General features: G+C 38.8%; 1 protein-coding gene and 1 pseudogene across 1 annotated transcript in view; one reads left to right on the top strand and one right to left on the bottom strand.

The window, feature by feature from the left end:
* Nucleotides 1-27,151, top strand: part of LINGO2 (leucine rich repeat and Ig domain containing 2) — a 1,335,691-nt gene that overhangs the window by 1,121,892 nt on the left and 186,648 nt on the right. The window lies entirely within an intron of this gene.
* Nucleotides 14,368-14,789, bottom strand: LOC133048673 (COX assembly mitochondrial protein homolog; annotated as a pseudogene).

Raw genomic sequence — 27,151 nt, forward strand, 5'->3', positions numbered from 1 at the left:
CAATGCAGGAGATGCAGGCAGGAGACTCAGGTTCAATCCCCTGGAGAAATAAAATGGCAAGCCACTCCAGTATTCTTGCCTGGAAAACCCCAATTCATGGAATCCAGAAAAGACTTGAACACAACTGGGCAACTAAACAACAAAAGTAGTAGTGGTAATTTGTTAGGCAGTTCTTGTGATTAGAAATATTTACTTGCTATTGATTCCAAAACTTCATTTTCTCATTCTTGTCACTGAGCCTTCTATTTATGTGCTTTCATTCTATGCTAAATACCTCCTCTTTTCCCTTGATGTCTGTCTTTCACACCTAAAACTAAACTGAAAACTTTCTTCTTAGTCATTGTTCAGTCAATACTGAAAATGTTGAATGACTTGATTCACTAGTTATCTCTCTAATTCCTGAACCCTTTTAAGTTTTCTGGCTCATTTGCCTGCTTCTTCCAACAAATGTTGGGCTTCCCTGATAGCTCAGTTGGTAGATAATTCACCTGCAATACAGGAGACCCCGGTTCCATTCCTGGTTCGGGAAGATCCACTGGAGAAAGGGATAGGCCATCCACTGGAGAAGGAGTTGGCCACCCACTGCAGTACTGGGCTTCCCTGGTGGCTGACCCAGTAAAGAATCCACCTGCAATGTGGGAGACCTGGGTTCAATCCCTGGGTTGGGAAGATCCTCTGGAGAAGGAAAAGTCCACCCACTCCAGTGTTCCATGGGGTTCCAAAGAGTTGGGCACGACTGAGCAACTGTCACTTTCCAACATATTTTACAACTCTGATCCTCTGCTACTTGAAAGTGAGAAGAGGTGTGATTTTATGGGGCTTCCATAGAGGTTGGTGGGCTAAAATCCATAGGGTTGTAAAGAGTCAGACACGACTGGAGACTTAGCACACATGCACAAATGAAAGGGGTTATCAACTTCAAGATGTGAAGAATCTATGCAAAATCAAAATAGCGCTTGTCGTTTCTCCATCTAAAGTGTTTGGCTGGCTCTTCACTTTTCAATCATCAAAATTTGTGTTTGACTTATCAGTTTTGCTGTTTTGTTTTTGTTTTTTATTCTCTGGGGCAGTAAAGTTGAATATTCCATTGGGGTACAAAGCTAAAGGATCTAATATAACTACCCAGGGATTTTTCTCCAAATTTTCTGTTATAGAAAATACAAGTTGACTTCTGAATAGAAGTCACTTACCAGCCAGTAGGGATCTGGTGGGATCTGTACAAATAGCCAATTGAGAGTATTTATTCCAGAAATTCAATTTTGTCCATGTATATGGAATTGGTCAAATTGAAATCTACTTGAGTAAGCTTCAGTAACAAAACTACATATAAACCAAACAGACAGTTATTAATCCATAATGAGAATTAAGACTACCAACTAAATCACAGTTCTTAGATCATCTGGTCAGTTAGGAAAACCAGAATGAAAAGGCAAAATAGAAATTTACTTAGTAAGAAGGGAACCATATAAATGGGATTTATTGGTGATCTAAAGGGCAAGTGTCCTTAACTCATGAGATGGAATTATTAATACTTTATGATATTTCTGCCAATTAAACCAAAATCTTTAGGATAGGTGCTTTGAGTCTTCTTTCCTCAAATTAATGCTACTCTTCACTAACAAATGGATACCCTTCATTTCATTAGCCTAGTCTTTCTTCAGATGTTTAAAACTATTGATAAAGTGTTTGTTTTCTTTGACATTATTCATCTTATCCACCGTTTTTCTCCAGATCCTGTTATATTTATGAAATATGTTGTAGCTAGGATTCAAACCCGATCTATCAATAAAGCCCATGTCTAATTTCTTTCTCTATTTAATATACTTATTTTAAGGACACACTACATAAATCTGATTTCAGATGTTAGCTTTCTTGCTTTCACTCTTAGAGGATAAAATTTTTAGGGATTTTTGGAAACATCATTAGCCATGTACGTCAATAATGTATGGCATGTAACTTTAATTGCCACAGAGAGAGGAAGTAAACCTTGATCAATTTCAAAGGAAACTGGTCTTTGAAGTATTCAAGCAAAGGAATAAAATTGGGCAACAAAGGTAGTTTCTATTAGTAATTCATCCATGAAATTCTTGTTTTCAGGGCAACCTAGAAATGTGCTTTTTTTCTTACAATTTTCCAATAAGGCTTCTACTTGTTTAACATTTCTAAGAACTGTGTGTGACAATGAAATGTCATTACATGTATAGACTAACATGAGATTGGAATGTATCCCATGGTGTGATAAAATCTGCAGAAGTTAGTAATACAGATTTATACAAAATAATTCTTGTATCACTTGAAGTATTACATAATGAAGCATTTTGGTTTTGGGGGAATTTTTTTTTTTTTAACGTAGGTTTTCCCAGGCATTGCAGGGTATCATCTCCTGGCAGCTAAATGCCACTAGCATTCTCCAATGTTGTGACAACCAATGTCCCTAGACCACATTTGCAAGTATCCTTCCTGGGGTTGATGATTCTGCTCCCAGTTGACAACCAGTGAAAGGAACCAAGTAGTTAGTAAAGGGCATATTTCTAAAAATTCTAAAGTGAGCGCCAGGCCCATTATTTCAGAAATATTGGTAAATGAAAACATGTTCTAGATCTCAACTCCAACTAATACCGTGACAGAAATAACTTCTCCAATCAGCTAACAAGAGCTTCCTTCTTTCATCCATGTTGAATAGCTAAGGCAATTTTCTGCATTAGGAATCTCAATCAGATATTAATTTGAACATTATTGGTTTGGACTCAATTGTATGTTTCTGATATGAACTTCATTTTATGTTGTTGATTAAGGCTTATATTAAGTACACTATGGAATAAAGAAATGATCAAAGAACACTTTTCAGTTATTTAGGAAGACAATCTTGATTTTTCTACTATATGGCAAGCCATATAATAGGCATTAGAGGTACATTCATGTTTGAGAATGGCCCTGTCATTGTGGAGCATACAATTTAGTATGGAAGACAGCATATTAACCAGTTACCAGATAGTTTCTTAAGTAACATAGAAAATGTATGTATAAAATGCTGAGAAAATTCAGGGAGCAGTAGAAACATGAATTTGACTTTCAGGTATCAGTAGAATTTTCTCAGAGAGACAATGGTTTGCAGTGAGAATTTTACGGGCAAAGATCCAGCTGTATTACATAGCAGTAGCTCAGTGAGGATAGAATAGAAAGAAATGGCAGGAAATCAGATTTAAGCTATGTGTGTGTGGTGTGTGTGTATTCAGTTGTGTCCGACTATGAACCCATCAACTGACCGGACTTCTCAGGCAAGAATACTAGAGTAGGTTGCCGTTTCCTCCTTCAGGGGATCTTCCCAACCTGGTGATCGAACCTGAATCTTTTGTGTCTCTTGCCAGGTTCTTTACCACTGGTGCCACCTAGAAAGCCCTTAAGCGATATGTGTGCATTCAAAGATTATGTGATAAGAAGTATGGCTCCTCTTTTTTGGTAAATATAATGTCTACTGAGGAATTGTAAGTGTCAGGGACAAGTGATTTAATTAGTATGCAGGCTTTAAATCATGCTATCATATGCATATCATATATAATACCTGATCCTCCCAGTAAACACCTCTAAGTTTGTGTTACAAATCAAGCTTTTCATGTTTTGGAAATTTGGAGGGAAAGGTGCTTCTCATTGTCTGGCCTCCCTTGGCTCTATGTCTATGGAAAATATTCATGAAATTTTCACAATAACCCAGAAGTTTTCTTTTCTTTTGTCTTGAGATGTCTGCTTGTTTTTAAGTCCAACTCTTTAGATCTTCAAGATTTAGATTTTCTTAGATGGAACATTAAGATTCTGTTTTGCTTGAGGGACCAAGGTTACCTTGAAATTATTGTCTATATCTGCATGCACACCATTCTCATATAAAAATAATTTTTATTCAAAGATACTGCAAGGAATTTAAGAGAAGTGCTTGTAAGATAATAGAAAGATAAGACATAAATATTTTCAATTAATAATCATGAGATGAAATGTTATCTAAGTTCATTAATAAATGAATTCAGTGGTACTTTTGGATTATTCAGAATTACCCATTTTGGCTTTTTACCTCCAAAATGAAAGCATAGATTTCTCTATGCTTATGCTTGTAATGTTCATTGTGTTTTCTCTCATTTTTTTTAAATTTTATAATACCTTTCTTAATGTCCAATATGTATATCTCAATGTATTTTGTAAGCAATTTCTAGAAACCTTTCCGGCAGTAAAATTCCCTTATGTTTTAAATTAAATTTAACAGTAGGAAGAAAAAAATTCAATGAAGAGAGTCAAGAATCGAAGCATTTCTATTGTTAACCATGGAAAACGCTTCACTTTCTGCCCTTTAATTAAAATCTACATTCCTCTTATCAGTTTTGCTTTCTCCTTTGGTGCCCCAGTGAATATCCAGTTTTGTAGCTGATATACCAGACTGGTGTCATAATTGGATAACAAGAAAAGGGAATAAATTAAAAAGGATATATTCACTTACATAATTTGAGTTAAGGAGACCTTATTCTGTATGCATATGTACCCACTGTGTGTGTGTGTGTATGTATATATGTATGTGTGTGTGTGTGTGTGTGTACGTATGTATGTGTGTGTGTGTGTGTGTGTGTATAGTATAAATAAGTGTACGTAACCTGCATTTTAACCAACTCCAGAAAGCTGTTAGAAGCTAAGGTTGTTTTTGCCAAAAGCAAAAGCTGATGGCCAAGGTTATAACTCTAGTGACTTTTTTTTCAGTAGTAACTGAGATACCAGTATAGTCATTGCTAAGGTCTGGACCCTGCATCACTGAGTTAGACAATTATGGCTCTCACTCTGAGGGAGCAGATAATGATATACTCAAGAGGGCTATTCCAAGATTGTTGATACCTAACTAACCTGAAAAATAGCTTCAGGCATGATTGACCAGACCACTCCCTCCTAGAAGCCAGACCTTTTTAAGGGTCACTTATAGTTGAAGGGACAAACTTTCAAGGGAGAAATAATCCACTCTTTTCTTGGACGAATAATGATTCTTTCATACTGGTTATGGGGCAATACTTTCCTCACCTTCCTTATCCCTTGATTTTTCATTTATGGAATGTAGGAGAAGGTTTGCATTTTTGAAATTCCAGTCTTTTGCAGACTTACTGATTTATATTTGTTAAATTGACCCTGAATATACTAGTTTATATAAATTCTTTAGGATTGATTATTATGACACCTATTTTATATGCTCATTAATATAGCATTATTAACCTTTTATATGATGTTCTCAGAAGAGGTCAAGGATATAAGTACTATCATAAAAGGAAACAGAATAAAGTTCATGATTAGTTTAATGAGTCACTGAAAAAGTCTGCTTTTCAAAGCAAGGCTGTGAGTTCTTTAATCAAAGACTGAGGGCAATGAAAGAAAATTACATTATGTCACTGCATCACTTATCTTGAATTCAAATGTGAAAAATGGCCTCGTGGGAAAAAAAAAAGGATCAATTCTACATTTGATGAGGTGAACAGAATTTCTAAAAATTTAATTCCCAGCTCTGTCATTGACTAATTGTATTGGAAAGGCATCTTTCTTTGTCTCTTATATAGTATACATGTAGACAAAGCACATTTTATAATCTTCAGCTATGTATTTTAAGAGAGAGATTTCTAAATTATTACAGATGTTATTGCATTAAAAGCCAAAGAAAAAAAATCAGAGGAGTCCAGGGAGAGAAACTGAGCCATGTTCTGGGTTAATTGAAAATTGGAGAAGGAAATGGCAACCAACTCCAGTATTCTTGTCTAGAAAATTCCATGGATGGAGGAGCCTGGCAGGCTACATACTATGGGGTTGGGGTTGCAAAGAGTCAGACACGACTGAGCAACTTCACTTTCTTTCTTTCTTTTGCCCTTTAATCTTTGGAGAAAGTCACTATAGTAAGATAGTCTTCAGTTAGATAGGTCTAAGATCAGACATTAGTCACCGGTGACTTTGATTTTGGTGTTACAGTCATCTTTAACAAGTTTATTAACTTTTCTGAGATTTATTATCTTTGCCTCTAAGATTGGGATTATATCTACTTTCTGGGTTTATTATAAGAATAGACTTGGTAACATAAAGTAGTTAGGAGTAAAGCTATTAGTAGCTATATATCTTAGAGGAATTTTATTTCTATTTCCTGAAAGTGTGTAATTCCTGAAATGAACAGAAATATACTCTCTCACTGAATTTCTTTTGCTCAGCTTGTCTAATTATCCAGGTGTGAGTGATTTACTCTGCATAAATTCTCTAGAAACTCTTCTTCTGTCCTCGTGGAACAAAAGATATACCGGAATATTTTTTAAAGGAAAAGTAAACAATGTTAACATTACATAAAGTTTGCTATATCAGCTTTATCTCTTTTGAAATGACTAAAATCTTAAAAGGTACTATGTCTATCATTATAAGAAAAAAAACTATAATAGTTTTTCACTTATTATAAGAGCAAGTGAGCAAATAAGACTTTAGAAAAATGTTTTTCCATCAAAATGGTTGGGTTTTTTATGTTAAAAAATTCCAGTAAAGATATCCATAAAAATATATTTAAAATCAGGAAAAAATATATGCTGCAGCCTAAATTATACCAGAAAACTTCTAGACCTCTGGCTTATTCAAACCCAGTATTCCAAACCCTAAATATGAGTCACAAGGACACAAGAACAATCATAAACCAGCTTTCTGGGGAGAAAATTAGGGAGGGTGATTCTGAAGGGCTGGGTTTAATTAAAATTCCTATAAGAGCAGAGTTGTTAGCAAGATTTCTGCAACCACTTTAACTATTAAGCACTTTTGCTTCCTCCCCAATATGTTCAAGACTTATATTAATGTATGTTTAATTAGATATTGCAACTGACACTCAACCTGCATACAATTATATTAAATTTTATTTAATTATGTTAAGTATGTGTTACAGTTCTCCAAGAAACAGAACCAATAAAATATAATAAAAATATATAATCTCTCTGTGGACTTCATACATATAAGTATGATGTCTATGTATGTGTGTGTGTGTGTGTGTGTGTGTAGTAATAAGGAGTTGGGTCATGCAATTATGGAGACTGAGAAGTCCCAAGAACCACAGTAGGCAAATCTCATCCAGAAATCCCCTCACAGACATACTCAAAATGTTTTATCTTTAACCAAATATCTGGGCACCCCATGGCCCAATCAAGTTAACAGACAAAATTAACCATCACAAGTCCACCCCTTTCTGACTTGATATCCATATACATCTTTAATCGTACTTAATCTCTAAATGAAGACTATAAAAAGATCATAGCTCTGCCTATCATGATATAACTACCTTGCATATAACCCAAAACACACTACTTTTCCAGAAGAGTGTATGTAATACAAACATACACATTCATAACAAAATAAGGGGGGAAAATCATCTTATAGTCTTTGTTTCTGTAACTGGTCATGGCTGGTATTTATAATTTCCCTCTGCTACTCTTTGTGTATATCCTTTGCCTTGAGCAAGCATCTAAACCGTTCTTGGTTCTTTTACTGGTAGGGTGATCCAAATGTGCATTTCTCAAGGTTCTGGGCCATTTGTAATCCTGCCTAGTTGGGTTATTGTAATTTTCCATTGACCTAAATTGCAGGGCATAGTAGTGCTGAGAGACTATGGGATCTTCTGTATTCCAGACATAGTCTTTCTTATCTCCATTGTTGAGTAGCATGCCAATCTGCCCTTGGGATTCAGGATCCTTTGCCCCAGTTCCAACAGTAACTTCCTGCTTTCCCTATTGATTAAGAGGCATGAAGAGTCCAAAGTAACAAGGTATAAATCTTAACTTCCAGTTTAATGGAATTGTTGTGATTTCTCTTGGTGAAAGCATTCCTCGTTTGGGAACTAAAATCTCTAGGCCAGCAAGCTTAAGGTCACAGGAACAGGAAGCAAAAATGTTGCTAGTGGGTCACTAAGGTAATAGTGAGCAGGGCCCATTTCTACCCCTTGATTCATGGACCTGTGAATTCTGACTGTGGGAGAAACAGCACCACGCACTGGACACTGCCTTAGAGCACACATCACCTTCTGGAGAACCTTGTCCTAGTCCTGCAAGGTATTGCCAAGTAGCTGTCACTGTTACTGAGTTTCCAAAAGGTCATTCTACCACTCTTTCACATTATCTGCTTCCAAATCTTGGGGGATGTGGTAAGTCCACTGAATTTCATGAGCAGAGGTCCATTGTCATACTTCTTTTGCTATGAAGTGAGTTCTTTAACCAGAAGCAATGCTATGTGAAATATTGTTGATGACAGATAAGGCATTCTGTGAGTCTACAGATGATACTTTTGACAGAAGTATAGCATGAAGGGGAAGCAAATCTATATCCAGAGTGTGCATTCCATTAGGAAAAAAAAAAAAAACTGCTGCTCCTTCCATGGTGGAAGTGGTAATTAGCTGGCCATCAAGTAGCTGGATGATTACCTTACCCTAAGAAATGGTGCCTATGAGGACACAGTGTTGGTCTCTGCTGCTGGTAGATTGGGCACTTAGAAATAGGTGTGACCAAGTCACCCTTAGGAAATGGAAATTCGTGCTGTTAACCCTGTGCATTACCTCCATCTCTGCAAGCATGGCCATTTTTTCTCTTAAACCTATTGGATGATGATAGGATTGGCTGGGGATAAAAGCTGACTGGTATGCACAGAGCATGCCACTCACTTGATTATTAAAAGACTCCTCTTTTGAGGTCAGTCTTTGATGAATATTCACATGGAACACAAGTGTCTTCTTGTTCTTTGCCCAAAGAGGTCCATCCACATACATGTTCTTTAAATTTCCTTGCCATCAATTTTCCAGCCATATTTTTTTCAAGTCCCTGAACTTCCAGCCAAATCTTTGACCACAGCCCATGAATTAGTATGTAATTAGCCATTTCTCATTCCAAGCAAAGTGAACAACCAGAGCTCAAAGGTCTGTCATCTGGGAGGACTGTCCTTCATCTATCCTTTGGGGATATCCTAGAAAAGGTCTACAGTGTTACAACTGTCCACTTTGGGATGGTGCCTTCATATTGTGCATAGCCATCTGCAAACCAGGCCTATGTCTTCTCTTCCTCTGCCAGCTGATCTTAAAGAGCTCACCATGAGGCCATAGATGCTGGTGGGGAGAGAGAAGGCATTGAAGCAGGAGTGGCCTAAACATTTGGGCCGCCTCTTTATGTAAATTACTCATGCATTCAGAGCCTTCCTGGGCCTGGTCATGTATATACTGATTCCATTTGATGATGAAATGTTACTACACACACCCAGCTTTCTGGTTTGGGGGTATCAGAAAACATCCATTTCATGATGGACAGCTCAGGTTACATGGAAAGTTGGTAGCCCCCATGGTACATTGGAAATGGCCCCAGTATTCTTGCCTGGAGAATCCCATAGACAGAGGAGCCTGGTGGGTTACAGTCCATGGGGTCGCAAAGGGTCGGACACGACTGAGCGACTTCACTTTCACTTTCATAAGAGTAGCGTCTTAAAAAAAAAAAAAAAGAGTAGCGTCTTATGGAGTAAGCATCTTATGTGATGGACCACAATGGTGTTTCGGGTCATCTGGAATCAGTGTCAGTTCAAAGCCAGTCTCCAGTAGTGCCCAAAAGGCCTGATTATTTTTTTTTTCCCCAGTGCATAGTTACCTGGGGGAAAAAAGACTGTAAATCCCCCCTTTTAAAAAATAATTCTAGTTATTTTTATTTTTGGTTGAGTCTTCCTTGCTTTGCTCGGACTTTCTCAGGTCATGATGAGTGGGGGCTAGTCTGTGTTGTGATACAGGCTTCTCACTGTGGTGGCTTCTCCTGTTGCAGAGCATAGGCTCTCGATGTGCAGACTTCAGTAGTTGCAGCTCACAGGCTCTAGAGCAAGGGCTCAGTAGTTCTGGTGCATGGGCTTAGTTGCTCCTCAGTGAGTAGAATCTTCCCAGACCAGGGATCAAACCCATCTCCCCTTCATTGACATATGGATTCTTCACTGTGCCACCAGGGAAGTCCCCTAGGACCCTTTGGAGAAGGTCCTGAAAAGACTGACAGTATAAAATTTGGGCAGTGTACTTGGATCCTTCCTCAAGGGGACCTATTCTCCCCTTTACTCAAAGATTTCTGGGTCTGCAAACTGACTCAATACTGGAAATCGAGGGGGCTTGAGTTTCAGTTTTCATGATTCAGGTTAGACTTGTTCACTTGACATAGAACCTGTCTGCTTATAAAGATCAGTTGAGAATTTTAATAGGTTTTCTATCCATTTAATTCCTAGGAAGAGCATAACCCACCAGCCAATGCTATAAGGCTGGCTTTAAATATCCCAGTTAGTGACAGTTGTTTTCACTGTACTTGGAAACTTCTCTCTCTCTCTCTCTCTCTCTCTCTCTCTCTCTCTCTCTCTCTCTCTCTCTCTCTCTCTCAAACCAAGTCAGATCAGGAACTTCTCATTTACTCACTGAGGAACACCTTTTTGGTCCCTGTTTCAGCCAACCACCCAACCTGTTTGAGTCCTTTCTAACTCCTTGAACTACAACGTTAAATGTAGTATCTCAGCTTGATGAGCCCATATCAGTAAATTCAGCCTAATTCAACATTGTTTCTTGAAGCACTATACCACAACCTTAGTGTATATTCCAACACGTGTTCCCCAGGTCCGTCTTTATAAGTTTGAAAACTCAAATAGTTCTTTTGGAGTGGAGAGCACCTCCTCATGGTTGTAGTAGTTTGTACCTCACCTTTAGAGGCCTGCTGGGACTTGAATCTGGGTATAAGTCTAGATTCAAAAATGGATGGTGTATCCAGAGGAGAATCAGCATTGTTTTGGTTCACAAGTCACTCAGAGGAGACCATTACTGTTTCCTCAAACAATGAAAATTAATCCCATTAAAAGGAAATGCAGAGGCTGTTTATTACCCTGAGGTTGGGGAGGCTACTTCTACTGGAAGTGAGCAGGCCACTCCCACTGCACCTGGGAGGGCATCGTTGGCAAAGAAGATGCATCAGACTTGAAAGTCTCAATGTCTCCACTTTGATCAGGGTCTTCCCACATGTCCCCAATTTACAGGATCCCATCCTTTTTCAATCAAGGCTATTATTAAGAACCCAAAAAGACTGGAAATTCAGGTTTCTTTGTAATTCAGTCAATCACAGAATGAGATTCTGCTTTTGATTTTCAAGAATTTCAGCCCTAAGGCTATAGGAAACAAAGGTCTCCTTCAGGGCACACATAAAAGGCTTCAGATTGTGTGTGTGTGTGTGTGCATGCGTGCAGTGCTTAAATTGGGAGTTCAAATCCCTAATCTCATCCTTTTATTTCTCACTTTGCCCAGTGACATTGGGACAACAAGCTAATCTCAGTAAGTCATCGCTCTTCTTAAAATGTTCAAAAGTTTCATGTATCCAGTAACTCAGCCCAGTATTTCTTAATAAATGATTGATAAAGAGGGTCTAGGGCTTCTCAGGTGGTGCTAGGGGTAAAGAACCTGCCTGCCAATGCAGAAGACTTGAGAGATGCAGGGTCAATCCCTTGATCAGGAAGATCCCCCAGAAGAGGGCATGGCAACCTGCCCCAGTATTCCTGCCTGGAGAATCCCCAGGGACAGAGGAGCCTGGCAGGTTACAGTTCATGAAGTCACAGAGTTGGACACGACTAAAGTGACTCAGCAAAGAGGGTTAATGGAGGATTTTGGCATATCCAGGTTGTCAGATCATGCTGTGTATTATCAGTGCTCTCTTTACTATGGGAAATGTCTTTAATCAGATTAGAGAGTCAATTCGAGAAATTCCAGTACCAATTCAGAAAACAAACCTAAATATTCTGTTCCTCTAGAACCACTCTCAGTACCAAAATCTACACTAGTCATAGTCCTCCAGGTAAACATGAACCAGCACGATGGATGGATAAATGAATGAATGAATATATGTAATACATATAGCTATATAGATTGATGTGCTGTGCTTGGGTGCTTAGTTGTGATTGCGACCCATTGTCGTCCACCAGGCTCCTCTGTCAATGGGATTTTCGGGGCAAGGATACTGGAATGAGTTGCCAGTTCCTCCTCCCAGGGATCCTCCAGATCCAGGGATCAAACCTGTGTCTCCTAGGTCTCCTCCTCCTCCATTATAGGCAGACTTTTTACCTGCTAAGCCATTGGGGAAGCCCATAGCTTGATATATAAATGTACAAAGTTAATAACTAACTTGATAATTCAAAGTGTGCAAAGACCTAAAGTTTGCTGTGTGTTTTTGGTGGATTCTGTCATCCTCTACAAAGTGAAGTACTAGATGTCAGTACTGGCACATTGGCACTAGAAGAAACCCTAGAAATAAATTATTTCTCCTTCCTTTAGTCATCAAACTTTATCAAGTGCTAACTGTGTGGTAGGTGCTTGACTATACAGGCCTCTGTTCTTGGGGAACTTACATTTCTGTGAAGGAGGAAAACAACATCTAAGTAAATAATGTAATTAATGAGATAATTATGGTTATGATAGGCTAGGGAAGAAACAAACCGTAAGATGGAAGAGAATACCTTATGTGTTAGTGATGTCATGGACTAAAGCCTTTTTGTGACAGTATGTTAAGACTCAGCTGTAGGAAGTTCTGAAGAACCATGTTTGAAGTTGATGGAACAATATAAGTAAAAAATCATCAGTATGGCTGAATGAGAGCAGGGGAAAACTTGAAATCGGTAGGAGTAGAAGCCAGTGATGCAAGACAGGCCATGGGACAAACTTTGAATTTCATTCTAAAATCCATTAGTGGCTATTGGAGGGTTTGAAGAATGGCAGTGATATGATTTTTGTTGTTGTTGTTGTTTGGAATTTTACTTTTGAATAGATAATAGAGCCATAGAGTTCATAAATGAAATAACGCAAGAGGATTTTGTTTGTGCTTTCCCCATTTTCGTCCTCAGTCTTTTTTTCTGTTTTCCATTGTCTCTGTTCTCTCATGTGCGTCCCTTAAACTTGCCTTTTTATTTTTTCTAGTAATTTTACTTCTTTCTTGGGAAAGAATTTTCTCTTGAATTCTACCCATTCATAGTTCATCTCTTCTCATTGTTCTAGCATCTTTTCCTTGAGTTCTTATATTTCTTCTTTAAGAGCTTCTGTTCATGGCAATCACTTCATACATTTGTGTGTAGTGAAATAATAACATTCTTTAATGTGCTCCATTGTGAATCTTTTGAGTATATTCCAAAATGGTATATTTTGCTGCTTTTTACCACCTTCTTCATAGAGTATCTTTTTTTCAGTTATCTGCTTTATTTTTCTCTTTTTAAAAATATTTACTTATTTGGCTGCATTGGCTCTCGAGTTGTGGCACTGAGCCTCTCGAGTTGTGGCTTACGGGCTCTAGAGCACGTGGGCTCAGTAGTTGCATCACATGAGCTTGGTTGCTCTGCAACATGTGGGATCTTAATTCCCCGACCAGAGATTGAGCCCACATCTCCCAGACTGTGAGGTGGACTGTTAACCACTGTCGCACCTGGGAAGTCCCTCCATAGAGTATCTGGATCACTAAGCTTTATAACTATGTTCAGTGCTGTTTTGTCAGTTGTCATTGAATCTGCTATTTGCGAGAGGTTCCTGTTTGGTGGTATAGGTAGCTTTATAATCCAAGGGCTCCCCCTTCTTCTTTTCGATGTAGACTGTTTCTTCCCTGTGTAGCCAACTTCCTTTTGGCCCTCAAAGCTTAAGGCATCCAGTAGTTTCGGCTGCCAGATCTGCAGGCCCTTGTCCCTGTTCCTTCACCACTCACAGGCATTAAGGAAACATCCTTGGGTTCCAAGGCGATCTTCAATTGTAGGATGTGTTTCCAGTGGCACAGTCCTTGATATGCCACTACTATTAGATATACCACCTTGACAGCCGCTCTCAAAGACCGGCCTCCTTAGAGCCCAGTCCTGTTTATTGTAGCTCCAATGTCAACTTTAAATTTTACATTTTAAGAAATTCCTCATACTTAGGGGGTGTATCTGTGCTGTGCTTTTTGGAATCTGTTACCTCTGAGCCTCTAGACACTTTTCACTCAGTTGCCTGCACTCCCAGGTGGTTCTGCAAGATCTTAGCAGCAATAAAATATTACTTGGAGTTGTAGCTTCTATTTCCTCATATTTCTGGAAAAACAGCAATTGAGTAATTTTTTTTTTTAATGTATATCTATTTCTTTGTTTTCCTCATGCTTAATGGTCTCCAAGAAGAGTGATAAGTTGTTTTTAGGTAAACTGTAACTATATGAGCTCTGTAATCATGTTATATTGATTTTCTTTCTCATTCTTTCTTTTTAATGATCCATGTGGCTGCCAAGTGAAAAATGAATTGTGGGAGACAAGAGTAGAAATAAGGAAAAGAATTGGTTTTTTTGTTTTTTTTTTTTGGAGGTTAAAAAAAAATCTTTATTTCAGATAAAGTTATTTCCATAATTAAGGGTAAAGGAAACGCACTTCCCTGAGTCCATTATTTCAGGTGACTGATTTCCATGAGCATCATCTTGAATATTTGCCTACATACTTGTGGGAAGCTTCTGTAGCCTTTTCTTGGTAGGAATTCCAGTTCTTCTGAATTCCTCCCTTTCCTTCAGGTATTCCATTTTGCATTCTTCATAAAAGGCTGGATCTTTATAGTAAGAGGTGAGACAGTCTTTCAGTGCAGAGTTTTCCTTCCGGCATTTTACTACCGTAAGGACTCCAGAGTCCTTGCAACACTTAGTGAAACCTTGAACTTGTTCAGAACATCTCTCTCAGGCCTTTTCTCTCATTATTTTAGGGATCAAAACATCTTTTTCGACGTGTCTGAGATGCTGCTCTGCGGGCCCTCCTCCCCTGCTGCTGTTTCCGCCTGGTCAGTTGGCAGAGAAGCTGACGCAGTGGAGCAGGGCTGGGAAAGTGGGTCTCTGTTCAGGAAAAGAATTTGAAATGACTTCAGTAGCCCAGGCTACAATAACTGTGGCTAAGACAATAGCATGGAAGCTGGATGATAGATAAGTCATTGGATTTGAGCTGTATTTCAGATCCGATAGGACTTGGTAGAGTGGAGTGGTATGTAGAAGAGAAAAGTAATTCAGGAACACTCCTTTTTTTTTTTTTTTTTGATCTGGAGGGACTAAGATAGATGGTGATGCTGTTTATTGAAGGTCTTTTTTGGACGCACCGCTTTAGTCTGTTGAATAATATTTTAAGATATCTGAGAAGAAATGGGAAAACCTGAAAATCTGAAACTAAATAATAGCTGTGGACTGGAGGCATTAACTGGAATATCAGTATATTACAGATGGCATTTTCAATACAAAATTTGATGGAATCATATTTGGAGAGTTTAATGACTATAAAGTTCCCCAAAATAAAACCCAAAAGGGCACCAACATTTAAAAATAAATAAGACAGAGGAGCCAGCAAAGGAGATGGAGACGTGGTATTCAAGCGGACAGAAAGCCTCATTTCACTCAAAAAGACCTGCATTCTCTGACTCAGGCCTCCAAGTTGTCCTTAAGTGCTCTCTGATCTTGTCTATCAACTTACTGTTCTTTTCCGTGATCTAAAGTAATTAATTCTTCAGAAATTCATTCTTAGTGCACAGGTTTACCTGACAGGTAATGTTAGATTTAATTTCAAAAACTATATGTTGTTAACTTCAATTTCATATATCTACTACACATTCTTCTCAGAGCTCATATATCATTCTTCTAATTGACAGCTCTGCTTGAGTATCTAATAGGATTTGTACTTCCATAATTATAGAGTAGACATTTGCTATGGAAAAATAAATAATTAGTTTCCAGTTTTTGATGATATACCATAGTAGTAAATCCCTTCCCCAATCTAAATAAAAAATAAATCATAGTTGCATAATGTGCTATTTATATATCTGGTATTTCCTTAATAGTTATACATATTCAAGGATAACATAATTAAATATTTCATATCCTTTTTTGTTATTTTGTCTTCTTAATTTCTTCAAAGGTTACTTGTGAATAGCACAGTCTTAGCTTACCTGAACAATTTTGATCAAATAATCCTCTTCTTAGTAAATGTCAGCTGCTTTGTGGCTTGATATAATGAGGCAGATGCCTATTTCTGCCTTCCTCTCTATTTTGTGACTTGTAAGTTGCTTATTCTTAAGGCATTTATGTTTCTTAAAAAAATGTGTGCACTAAAAGCCTTACTCACAGCTCACTGATTTTTCTTTATGAATGTGGAGATTGCCTTCTGATGGACAGGAGTGTCTGCTCACATTGATGTGATGTCTTTTTGGAACAAGTTTCTGCTGTTTATATTCACAAAAGTGCCCACTGCAAGCAAACAGGTCAAGGTTAGCTTTGTTTTCCCCTTGAAAATCATATCATCCATAGGAAGGGCATGAGAAGCTCTGGGACCTTAAAAAAAGTACTTTCCCCTTCATGGAACAACAGACTTCAACTCAGTCTTTTCACTGAGTCAAAACACAAAAACTGAAAGCATCTGTGTTTTTATTACATGTGAAAAACCTGATTTATTAAAATGATAGACTTTGACATAAAGGAATAAAAATGAATAAAGCAGTTACTAGGTAATTTAAGTTGTACTTGAAAATTTACTATGTAACTTCAGGAAATCTAAAGAACTGGCCACAGAAATGAAAGTGGTCTAGTTGAAGTACATGAAATGGTTACCTCTCTGACAGCCATAACCCATGGCATCTGTCTTCCTGATTTAGAATGTCTGTTTAAATCATACTTTTGATGAGAAGATATAATAGGGTTTGGGAAAATCACATTTATTAAACTCTGTGAAGGATTTTTTTAAAAAGACATTATCCCATTTTATTTTCCAATAGCTCTACAAACAGATATAACTCAGTTTATATATTTATAGCCCATCTATGTTGGGCTATAATTTTGAGATGCTTTTTAATAGTTTGATCAATAAACTAGAAAACAAAATCAGGGTCAGTGGAAACATAGATGGTAAATAAATAACATAGGAAAATATCATATGTACACAGGCAAACTTTACAGTTATATTTGCAATCTAATATTAGCTTTGCAGTCTAATGTTAATAAATAAGTTACTAACATTGGACTGCTTATTTATTTTTGAGCTTTTTGGCTCTAGTATAACCATGTTTCTTTTACAGTGGTTGAGACTGAAGTTCAGAGAATTTACCTAATTTGCCCAAGAACACAATAGTTGAATGGCAGAGCTCAGTAGTAGGGCTAAGACCTGCTCTTGGATTTCAAGCCTTCATCCCTCAAATCTATGCCCTATCTCTCACAATGTCTTGAGGAGTTTTCATCCTAGGTCTGTCTTTCCTATTTTGCTCAGTTCTTTTTCACTCCCCAAATGCAGATTTCCCTGGAAGTCTCTTGGAGGTGTGAGGCACTTAACAAATTTTGTTACCTTTGACTCTTTCCAATAGAAGGGCTCATCCCCCAGATGGTGGGTCATCTACCTACTATCATTGGAATCTGTGAATGAGGTTGTATTTAAGGACTTTTGCCATCCAGCATCTGATTATTATGTGGACAGACCAATGTACATGAAACCATTTTAGAACAATTACCAGCTGAACTCTTTTATTTATGCTTCTTTAAGTATATGTGACCCGCTTCTTGAGAAACCTGTATGCAGGTCAGGAAGCAACAGTTAGAACTGGACATGGAACAACAGACTGGTTCCAAATAAGAAAAGGAGTACGTCAAGGCCGTATATTGTCACCCTGCTTGTTTAACTTCTATGCAGAGTACATCATGAGGAATGCTGGGCTGGAAGAAGCACAAGCTGGAATCAAGATTGCCCAGAGAAATAGCAATAACCTCAGATATGCAGATGACACCACCCTTATGGCAGAAAGTGAAGAGGAACTAAAAAGCCTCTTGGTGAAAGTGAAAGAGGAGAGTGAAAAAGTTGGCTTAAAGCTCAACATTCAGAAAACTAAGATCATGGCATCCGGTCCCATCACTTCATGGCAAATAGATGGGGAAACAGTGTCATATTTTATTTTTGGGGGCTCCAAAATCACTGCAGATGGTGACTGCAGCCATGAAATTAAAAGACGCTTACTCCTTGGAAGGAAAGTGATGGCCAACCTAGATAGCATATTAAAAAGCAGAGACATTACTTTGCCAACAAAGGTCCATCTGGTCAAGGCTATGGTTTTTCCAGTAGTTATGTATGGATGTGAGAGTTGGACTGTGAAGAAAGCTGAGCACTGAAAAATTGATGCTTTAGAACTATGGTGTTGGAGAAGACTCTTGAGAGTCCCTTGGACTGCAAGGAGATCCATCCAGTCCATCCTAAAAGAGATCAGTCCTGGGTGTTCATTGGAAGGACTGATGCTGAAGCTTAAACTCTAATACTTTGGCCACCTCATGCAAAGAGTTGACTCATTGGAAAAGACCCTGATGCTGGGAGGGATTGGGGACCGGAGGAGAGGGGGACAACAGAGGATGAGATAGCTGGATGGCATCACTGACTCGATGGGCATGAGTTTGAGTAAACTCCGGGAGTTGGTAATGGATAGGGAGGCCGGGCGTGCTATGATTCATGGGGTTGCAAAGAGTCGGACACAACTGAGCGACTGAACTGAACTGAAAGTATAATCCATCTGTCATTTGCTTTTTCAGCCTAACCCTCCTTCTTGCCTATATTATATTCAGTTCATGAAATGTTTATTAAGCATATACTTACTATACTTACTATGCTAGCATTTGGGGGAGATAAAAGAGATGTTGAATGAGATAGTCTTTTGAAGGAGTATAAGTCTATTTAGTCTGTGATGAGCCAAGTGCAAGCATATCGACTGGTAGATTAAGTGAATAAAATAAATTGAAAATGCAGTAGAGATTTTAAGGGAGAAAATGTCCAGAAGAAGAAGAACGCAGATGGTTACTTTCTCTAGACCTTAAACAACAGTGTGCACAAAATAAATAGCATCTGGACCACTACTCTCAAGGTCACACCTTGGTCACTAATCAATCATGGATTTTTTTTTTTTTTCCTGAATCTGAAAGTGACTTTAGAATCTCTACCTATACATTAACTTCCCCAAACTCTGTCAGTTTACTAGAGTTGGCAACAGAGAGCAAAACTCTTTTGCTTTTTTTGATCTTCATTATGAGGAGAGATATGGAGGAAGGTGGGGATGGGTGGGACAATCAGAGGATGGAGGAAGATAAGGAAGAAACATCAATCAAGGTAGAGATGGGAAAGCATAGATATACTGTGGAATTCTAAATATACCAGGTTGGCTATTGTACAGGTTCTAATTGGAAAGAAAGAATCAAAACAAATATAGGTATGGGCCATATTTTGGAAGTCATTGCATAGGGACATATATGCATAAACTTTTTCCTGAAGCCAAACTGCTTCTCAGAATCTGAACTTTTCCCATCTCTGAACATTTGGTCTAGCCTATCTGCCAACAGGAATGTCTTACTCTGCTGAATTAGCCCAAGTACTTGCTAAATTAGCTTTAAGATAAAGCTCCCTTCCTCTTGTTAAGATAACCCTCCATTTTTTGATTTCCATACAGTAGCGCAAACTATGATTTTGTAATGGTTTTTATTAGGTACTTTCTGAAAGTGTTGGTTTTATTAGCATGTGTACGTGGCCTGTTTTTCCAGCTAGACTGTAAACTCCTACGGGTAGGGACAATACCCTATTTTTACAGATACTTCTAAAAGATTATTGTTATTGGAAACATGGGGAGAGATTCACAAAAACTTGAATTTAGATCAGGAAGAAAAGGAACTAAAGTTTAGCAAGTCTGGTAATGCCTCCTAACATACGCCCTCCATGTGGAGGCTTAAATACCTTCTACAGTCTCACAGTCAGAGGGAGAATCAAATAGCATACTTATCCGTAGTTGACCTTCTTGAATCTGAAAGTAACACAGTCACAGCTGAACAAATACAGTTGAATCAGAAAATAAGCAGCAAGTTTCAGAAATCTGATGAGGAGTCTTAAGATCTATTTTAGAGGGTCTGAAGTTCAAACTAGCACCTAAAATGGAGACTTTTCTAAATCTGGAAAAGTCCTCTGTTGCACATGGGAATCAAGGTTAGAACTGACAAAATCCCCAAGAGTTTAGCTGAAGATCAATAAATATATTTATGGGCCCCTGAAACATGTCAAGGAGTCTGAAGAGTTTATTCTGTGACTTCTTGCATTTTAAGGGGAAAAAAAGTCAATTAAGATAGAAGTCCACAGGAATGTGAGTTTTTATACTGGAAAGGTTCCTATGTTCTGGGTTAAATTAAAAATCTTTTATTTTTCGCTCTATAAAATGTAAAGCACATTTTTCTCTTACCTGCTTTTTTATTTTCCAAGTATTATATTAAACATTTTTCAATTTTATAAACCAAAAATATATTAAAAATAAAAAACTTATGGCAGTGTGTTTTTCAATTACCAGAAATATCTATACACCAAATACCTGTATATTTGATCAAAGAAAATTTCCAAATTTACAATCGGACAATTAATAGAAACTTATTGGCTGTTTAAATTTTTCTTTTGTCCCATATTGCCTTAGTTCAAGCAATTGAGTCATAGCTTATCAGAAGATGGGTATAGTGCATATGGGAACAGTCGAGTAAATGGACTAGATCTGTTCACCTAGGGAGGACTGTCCTATTTGGGGGACTCTTTGGAGGGAGTGGATTGGATTAGCTGTTCTAAGCATCTGACCAAGAGTGTCCACTTGGGAATCTCTCATTAGATGTGCACCTGGACCATTCCAGAAATCAGGACACTTGGAGGAGAGGCAGAGCCCAAGCTTCTGGGAGGGCTCAGTTACACAATGGAACAAAAACTACAGAAAGGGAATTCTGTCATCTGGCTTGTCTTGCTGATGGTCAGAGCTGTATGTCACCAGGGTTCACAGCCAGCACTGGCCCAGCCTAAAGGTCAGAGACTAGTAGAGGATGGATCCAAGAGAGCCAGATTTGGAGCTCCACATCCTAGGAACACTAAGCCACTCTGAAAAAAGCCTTGCCCAGCTTTTGCTGAGAATTTATAAATATTTACTCCTTAAGTCAGGTCTACTCTTTGAACTATGTACTATAGTAGGTTAGAGAATTAAGAAAAATAAAGGCAGGGAAGTATAATGGGGCTGATATTTACCTCCTGTACACACAAGAAAAATGCTAATTTGATTTATTTATTTGAACCTGTGTGGTGTTTGGTGATAAACTTTAATTTGGGTGCAGTACTTATCACCAATACAAATCAGCGCTGTTTCAAGTTAGTTTCTTTTTCACCAGAGAAAAACTTCTGGTCAAAAGACCCTTACTGAGGAGTCAGAAAACCTTGGTCTTGGTATCTGATGTGTCACTCACAAGCTGGGTCTCCTTGTACAAGTTCTTGTCCCTCTCTGATCTTCCTTTACCTGTGAAATAAAAGGGTGGAGCCAAATAAACTCCATGGGTATTTTTTCATCAATCACCCTATGAATCCATGAAGCAAGACTGACATCTGACTGGAGCTTCCTAGAATGTTCACTAATGCACTGCCTAGTTGGATTTTACATGTGGAGATTAGGGGAAGTATAAATCTGATTAGATTGTTTAAATGGAGACCCTCAGTGAAAATGCTGTATGACTGAATTCCCCTCTTGACTTTTGAAGAATCATGCTTTCTTCTTTATTCCAACCTTATTGTCTGATACAGGTTTCTTCACTCTCTTCCCATCTAGGATTTTCTTCTTTCAGCTCCTAATTTCTCACCTCTAATTTTGGTTCAGAGTTGCATGAGCAATACACAATAATAGTAACAATAGCGTGGAGGTACATGCACATATTGGAGAAGGCAATGGCAACCCACTCCAGTACTCTTGCCTGGGAAATCCCATGGGGTCACGAAGAGTCGAACACAACTGAGTGACTTCACTTTCACTTTTCACTTTCATGCACCGGAGAAGGAAATGGCAACCCACTCCAGGATTCTTGCCTGGAGAATCCCAGGGGTGGGAGCCTGGTGGGCTGCCGTCTATAGGGTCACACAGAGTCGGACACGACTGAAGCGACTTAGCAGCAGCAGCAGCAGCACATATACTCACAGGCAATCTCTTTTAATCTTCACAAGAAGACCACGTGTTAGACATCATTATCCTGTTTTGTCCTTAGAAATCAGAGAGGTAAAGGACTTTCTAAGGTCACAGAGTGAGTCAATGGTGAATCACTATTACGACCAGGACTTTCTGACTCCAAACTCTGCAGCAACTCAGAAAAATTACAGCAAAACTGTTATTGTACAGGCCAGTTTTATTTCCAGTCTATGGAATGGCTTTTAGATATGGTCAAGGACATGGGGAGAGGCCACTTTAGAAGGCTCTCCACATCCCAGAGCTTGCATTCCTTATCCTTAGATTTCTTATCTGATTTTCCCTCTGGGCTTCCCAGGTGGCACTGGTGGTAATGAACCCAGAGGCTAATGCAGGAGACGTAAGAGACATGGGTTCAATCCATGGGTTGGGAAGATGCCCTGGAGAAGGAAATGGCAACCCACTCCAGTATTCTAGCCTGGACAATCCCATGGACAGAGGAGCCTGGCGAGCTACAGTCCATGGGGTCACAAAGAGTTGGACGTGACTGAAGCAACTTAGCCGCAGATCTTCCCTCTATCCCCTAACTCTGTGTTTTTGGAATTGCAACTATTAAGAACTCTTTTGGTGCATTATCTACATCTCCTCTACAAGGAAAGTTCTTCAGGGTAGTATATAGTGTGGCTTTTGAAAATCAGGTGTTATGTTTTCAGTTGCAAAAGTTGAACTCTTGCTATAGCTATTTTGTTCAGTTGACTGAATTCCAGTATCATTACCAAGAAAGTCCTGACAATACAGCTTAAGAATTGAGAATGAGGCTCTGAACTCTGGATGCAACGTTTTGATCTTGGATGTACAACTTTCTAGCTGCCAAGTACATTTCTGTGCCTCCCTTTCCTTACCTGTAAAACAGGAGTTAAAAGCAGTACCCACCTCACAGGGTCGTTATGAGGATAAATGCTTCAAAATGATCCCAGGCACTTTGTAATTACTCAGTGCATTCTTGCTTAAAATGATAAGAACCTTTAGGATTCTTATCCTAAACTAACCTTTAGGATAGTTCTTTTCCACTGCTACATGCTGAGTATCCCTTTGACAGCCTAAAGTTTCCTTACTGAATTCATAGTTAAAGTATAGATAAAAAGTGAGTACCACAAAAGAAGAAATAGAGTTTTGTCATCTTTTTCAGTTATCTATTATTGTATAATAGAGCTCTCCAAAACTTAGAACAACAGCATCCATTTTTTGCCCATAATTCAGCAATCTGGGCAGGGCTTAATGAGAATAGCTTATCTCTGCTTCATATGGTGAGGGTTCTGGCAGCTTGACTGGGGCTGTGCGGTCTCTCATCTCCAGGAATTATCTCTTCAACAGCAGAATTATACTTTATATCGTGACTGAGAGTAAAAGCAAACAGCCTCTTGAAGCTTGACCTCCAAAGTCCCAAAGTATATATATCTACTATATAGTATATATAGTCTGTTGTCCAAAGCTGTCAGTAAGCCATCCCAGATTCAAGGGAGGGGACAGGAGTCTCCAGTTCTAGATCAAAGCTGTGGCAGGTACATAGAGTGAAGGAAGGAGTTCTTAGTGGTCCATCTTTGTAGACAGAATCAGGCAGGCTTGAGCTCCAATTCAACTTCTCCCACCTAGTACTTAAGGACCTTCGGTGAGTCTCCATTTCCTCTTTATTGTTTTTTATTTGGAGTATAATTGCTTTACATGTTGTTAGTTTCTGCTGTACAGCAATGTGAATCAGCTGTAAGTATACATATATTTTCTCCCTCTAAAATCTCCCTTCCACCTCCTGTATCCCACCCCTCTAGGTTGTCACAGAGCATCAAGCTGACCATCATGTGCTATACCGCAGATTCCCACTAGCAGTCTGTTTTACACGTGGTCGTGTATGCACATCAGTGCCACTCTCTCAGTTCATCCCACCCTCTCCCCCCACCCTCAGTATGTTAGGAGAAAATATTTGCAAAAGAAGCAACTCACAAATTATTAATCTCCAAAATATACAAGAACTCATGCAGCTCAATTGGAAAAGGAAAATGGCAACTCACTCCAGTAATCCCGTGGACAGAGGAGCCTGGCGGGCTACAGTTGATGAGGCCACTGAAGAGCTGGAAATGACTTAGTGACTAAAACAACAACTGCAAACAATGCAACTCAATATCAAAAAAACAAGCAATCTGATGATCTTAAAAATAGCTTTTACTAAGACTAATATATGAAGGATGCATGTGAAGTACCTAAAACAGTACTTCATTCACAAAAAAATGCTAAAGACCTATTTCCTTTTCTTTTCCCTTTGTACCCTGCCCCTAAGAACAAACCAAAATAAAGATAGAGAGCATCCTTTCTCAGTTCAGTTCAGTTCATTCGATCAGTCGTGTCTGACTCTTTGCGACCCCAAGAATCGCAGCACGCCAGGCCTCCCTGTCCATCACCAACTCCCGGAGTTTACTCAGACTCATGCCCATCGAGTTGGTGATGCCATCCAGCCATCTCATCCTCTATTGCCCCCTTCTCATCCTGCCCCCAATCCCTCCCAGCATCAGGGTCTTTTCCAATGAGTCAAGTCTTCACATGAGGTGACCAAAGTACTAGAGTTTTAGCTTCAGCATCAGTCCTTCCAATGAACACCCAGGACTGATCTCCTTTAGGATGGACTGGTTGGATCTCCTTGCAGTCCAAGGGACTCTCAAGAGTCTTCTCCAACACCACAGTTCAAAAGCATCAATTTTTGAGTGCTCAGCTTTCTTCACAGTCCAACTCTCACATCCATACATGACCACTGGAAAAACCATAGCCTTGACCAGATGGACCTTTGTTGGCAAAGTAATGTCTCTGCTTTTTAATAAGCTATCTAGGTTGGTCATAACTTTCCTTCCAAGGAGTAAGCGTCTTTTAATTTCATGGCTGCAATCACCATCTGCAGTGATTTTGGAGCCCCCAAAAAATAAAGTCTGACAGTTTCCACTGTCTCCCCATCTATTTCCCATGAGGTGATGGGACCAGATGCCATGATCTTAGTTTTCTGAATGTTGAGCTTTAAGCCAACTTTTCCACTCTCCTCTTTCACTTTCACCAAGAGGCTTTTTAGTTCCTCTTCACTTTCTGCCATAAGGGTGGTGTCATCTGCATACCTGAGGTTATTGATATTTCTCCTGGCAATCTTGATTCCAGCTTGTGCTTCTTCCAGCCCAGCATTTCTCATGATGTACTCTGCATATAAGTTAAATAAGCAGGGTGACGATATACAGCCTTGACGTACTCCTTTTCCTATTTGGAACCAGTCTGTTGTTCCATGTCCAGTTCTAACTGTTGCTTCCTGAACTGCATACAGGTTTCTCAAGAGGCAGGTCAGGTGGTCTGGTATTCCCATCTCCTTCAGAATTTTCCACAGTTTATTGTAATCCACACAGTCGAAGGCTTTGGCGTAGTCAATAAATCAGAAACAGATGTTTTTCTGGAACTCTCTTGCTTTTTCAATGATCCAGTAGATATTGGCAATTTGACCTCTGGTTCTTCTGCCTTTTTTAAAACCAGCTTGCACATCTGGAAGTTCTCGGTTCACGTAATGCTGAAGCCTGGCTTGGAGAATTTTGAGCATTACTTTACTAGCGTGTGAGATGAGTGCAATTGTGCGGTAGTTTGAGCATCCTTTCTATAAAGGAGAGTAATACCTTATTCCTCACCACTGTTGTCCAGTTGAAGAGCAATTAACCATACCAGCAAATTTAACATCCCAAAAAGCTAGTACTAATACTCTGAGTTTTGATTTGTCACTTGCATTTAAAATTTATGTTTGTTTGCTCTGACTGTGACCTGTGAATGCCTATGGCAAGTCTCTGGCCACTGAGCATCCCAAGCCTCTCATTGTGTGACTGCCTCTTGCTTTGAGGCACCCCCAGGTAACCCCAAAGTGAACTTAATCTCTGCCTACTAGCCTGTAGTTTGTCAAAGCATTTCAAACATATAATTCATATTTAGGATAGCATGTAGTAGTGGTTTTCCCATGGAAATAAAGGGACAGAAACATATTTAATGGAGATTCCCTGTAAGATGGTAAAGAGCTTAGAGTGGTTTTCCTCAATCTACCTGATTAGTCAGGCTGGTCTTTCGCTTCTTCTTATAGACATCATTTTTGGCTATGTTCTTTTGATTCGACCTCCTCCAAATAGCCTGACAGATAGGACTATTCTGTGGTCATTCCACATCATTTTTATGGTGGCCACAGGTCATAAAATATAGGTATTTAGAATTTTGAGTCTTTAGAAATGAATTTTTATCGTAACTCATTTTGTTGAGATACAGCACGTAATAACTTCACATACTTTGGCCACAAAAAATGACAAGAGGAATTAACATCACATACTGTTGCAGAGGAGAGAGATTCTTCTGGCCTTTCATCAGAATTTTTCTTCTTGAGGTTATTGAGCTACTTAATACTTAAGGCACTTCATTTAGGTCAGCCATGCTCAGATTAATTTGAATGATTAGAATTTAAGATCCTGTTGGTATGGAGAACAGGGATAATTTGGTGGGTACTCAATTTTCACTGGAGAATATTTATCAGAAATGATGGGATAAGTGTGCTGATAATTAGAGACATTGGGGGAATGTAAAAGCTGAACCTCTGGAAGTGGCTTTGTAAGTAACTGCTCTGTGGTCAGTGATTGATCAGCCTCAGGCAATATTATTGTCTTTCATTTAAGTCACCATTTAGTTTCATGGGTTCAACCCAACATCCTCTTTGTTTAAGTACACACAGGTCACTCCTCGGTTTCTTCTTCTGTATTTCTTTTCTTATTTCCCAAGTCCTGGGCTTGGAAATCTAAGTGTACCTTAAGGATCTGTAACTGAAACATCTTCTGTCCCAGGGACAAGATTCTGAGAAAGCCCTATAATCACCAGCATATGGTTATAAGGCTGGGTCTAATTTGGCTCCAAAAAAGCACTAGGGGAACCATGGATCCAGCTTCAGCACTTGGGCAGACATTTCAACCATAATCTATTTCCAGAGGGCCACTGTAGCATTCAGCATGTAAGTTGCTAAGGGGAGTTTTTATATGTGTGACATTTGAGTTGTTCTGTTTACAGTACCTTCTCATGTTTGTAAATATATGAAAT

This window comes from Dama dama, chromosome 29 (genome assembly GCF_033118175.1).
Source record: "Dama dama isolate Ldn47 chromosome 29, ASM3311817v1, whole genome shotgun sequence".
Taxonomy (NCBI): domain Eukaryota; kingdom Metazoa; phylum Chordata; class Mammalia; order Artiodactyla; family Cervidae; genus Dama; species Dama dama.